The sequence below is a fragment of the Alexandromys fortis genome, unplaced genomic scaffold, assembly GCF_014885135.2.
Source record: "Alexandromys fortis isolate MF-2015 unplaced genomic scaffold, M_Fortis_MF-2015_v1.1 scaffold_98, whole genome shotgun sequence".
Lineage (NCBI taxonomy): Eukaryota > Metazoa > Chordata > Mammalia > Rodentia > Cricetidae > Alexandromys > Alexandromys fortis.
In genome coordinates this window covers 4,307,371-4,310,472 of record NW_026068002.1, presented here as the reverse complement: position 1 = coordinate 4,310,472, position 3,102 = coordinate 4,307,371, and positions in this window count along the sequence as shown.

Genomic DNA, 3,102 nt, shown 5'->3' with positions numbered 1-3,102 from the left:
ATTCAAAACATATTCTCCTCCTTTAATTTTATCATATTTAAGAATTGCAAAGTATAAGTTCTCTGTTCAAAAAAGTGCAAAGAGATCAATAAAAAACTGGTTGTATACTTTATTCAAAATGCTGGGGACAAGGAAAGTTTGGGATTTTTTTTAGATTTGGCAATATGATTTACATTTGCCCAAATAATGAAATAACCAAAGAATGGAATTCAAGTCTAAACACTAAATTCTTTTATATTTCATGTGCAAACAGCCTACATGTAAATTATGTAATATTTTATTGTGCCTTTGCTTTGATTTTAGCCCATCACACTGGATCCAATCTGGAATTTTCCACTATTGGCATTGTGTTGGAACTCAAAATTTTTTGATTTTTGTAGTAACTGGGAATTCATACTTCCATTTTTATCTTGCTTAATCTATATTACAAAGCAAAATTTCTGTTCATACTTAGGCTGGTCAAATTTCAGAGTCCAGTAATTGTTCAGTCCTGGAGTTATTCAAAAGTAATATCTACAATTCAAATGCTACATTATTTTAAAAGGAAAGTTTTTTTTAATATGATTCAATATCGTGGACAAGGTTAATCATACTTTATAAAGTTTAGGATATATTTTCTCACAGTTTAACCTGTCTGAAGTGGCCATCTATCTCTCACACAAATAAAGTGTTTTACTATGAAAATTAACAGGACTTTCTCTCAGTGGGCACCTAACACTGAGTTCATCAAAGAGCACCTAGTACCTAGGAAATAATGATACCCAGTAGATAATGTTTGTGAGCTGTCGAATGAAGAGTTTCTAATTAAAATATTCAAGTGATTGCTAAATCTGCAATTACCACTAACTGATGATGAGCACCCAGCTGCACCAACTTAAACATGCACAGCGACTTCCTGACAAATGAAGGGAATTTTCCAGAGCCTTCTGTTTTACTTTTGGTTGTAAAAATAAGTCTAGCGTGACTTCCCACAGACACAAAGTAAAAGGGTGGAGAATTGCCAGTTTGTCTCACCTCACACCTCACTACCTATTCTGAGTATCTTTGGCCACATCCCATCAACCCAGCTCAAGCGAGGGAAGAGAAACTGTCTCAGTCAGATGCTTTCAACCCCGAAGTTACTGACTTTCTGGGCTCATCATCCGTGGGAGGTTGATAATTTTTTGTGCAGTTAGGGTGTTCGGCAGCATCCCTGGCTTCTACCCCTGGACACCAATAGTTTGGTTACCAAAAGTTTCTCCAGATATTGACAAAATCTCTAGGCTGAAGTCATCCTGCTTGAGGAGCAGTGCTCTATATCCATCCCCATTCTTCAATAGTTCATATAAAAACTAAACATATTTTATGATGCTTCCCTTGAAAATTATGATTATCACAAAACTTTAGATATATATTCAAGCAATTATATTTATCAAAACTAGCAAAGAAATATATATACATACATATATATAGTGCTTTCTGTGAAAACTTTATATGTATCATGGCTAAAACCATGGAAAACAAATTTAGATGTATGTGGTCAAAGGGGATTTGGAAAAATGAAGTGATTGATTTATTTTACTTATAGAAAGCTGAATGTTTTTCATTATTCTTATTTATAATATGAGGTAACAATCCTTCCTGTTCTGAGTTGTGTGGTAATTAATAAGGGCAAATGTAAATTTAAAATGCCAATTATAAATACATTGGATAATATCTGGCATTTTCCCAAGGATTAATTACTAGATGGGAGTCACATGGCTATGTTTTTCTATGTACTAAAACATTTATATCTTAGAATATTCCTGTCAGAGAAGTCCCATTACCTATAGAAAATCTGATTTGTTTACAATTACAGCAAATGATTTATAAGCAGCAAACTGTTGACATCTGACTTCACACCAAGCTACTTGAAGTCATCACCCTGTGTTGACTGCCACCTCTCTTCTGCTTGAGTCCCTCATCCAGGGATTGGGGCTCCTCATTATCTCTCATTTCTAGGTCTGTGTCTTTGCTACTTGATTACAGCAGAAATTTTGTTTCTCACTGCCTTTCTCTAAGCTACATCCTTTCTTCGATGCTTATATTTTGGTCCACTTCCTTCAAGAAATTTCCCAAGATTATTGTAACCACAATCAATTCCTCATACCCTGTGTACCTAATTATTTACCTTGTGTGTAAGATTACAATTTATTTCCCCCGATAGCAACAACTAACATTTACATAGAGCTCAGTAAAGAAGAGTTACACATGCTGCTGCCTTTTGTGCACCTGCTTTTTCTTTTGTTTGTTTTTTTTCACAGCCATGTCATAAATAAGGGACCTAAACATCAACTTAACTTGATTGCTCAAGAATTCACACGATAATGACAGACTAAAGGCTTGGTTATAAGATTTTAAGTCTTCTAACTCAAAACCTTGTACTCCTTCTAAAAAGCATAGGCTTTGTGTCCCAGACATGAAGGAGGGTACTTCATCAACTAAACTGAATGCTTTATGTTGTAAATTCATCCACTAGCCTCTCTCTTACCCTGGTGCTTAGAATAACTAATTAGAATGATTGCTCATCTGTTGGTTAGTCCTGGCCTCCTAAACTTCACAACACGGAACAATACAGATAACAAGCTCTCTGGGTATAATGCTGTGTTCTCAGCACTACCTGAAGCTTACAAATGAAGAAGCTAAGCATCAGAGGGATCAGGAGATTAGAGAAGTTGCCCCATCAACTGAAATGCCAGTCTATTTAATCGGATTGCTGCTTGAACCGAGTTGACAATAAACCTCAGTAATTATTGCTAGTGGCCACATCTAACAAGTGATCTCATGCCAGGTACTTACATATGTATTAGTCCTGAAAATAAAGCCTACAGTATAAAAAATTACGTTTTCCTCTCATTTTAAATAAATTAGCTGAATAAGATACAGAACTGAAGCAGATTCCAAACCAGTGAGCTTGCTGCTATACTATAACTGCCCCTCACCATAGAAAGCTAAGAAACATCCCCAAGATTAGCTTGTAGAGCAATCAAAAATGCACACTTGATATCTGTGGATTCTACCTCTGCAAATTCAAATGACCCCAGATCAAAAATACTTGAAATAAATATGGCTATAATAAATATG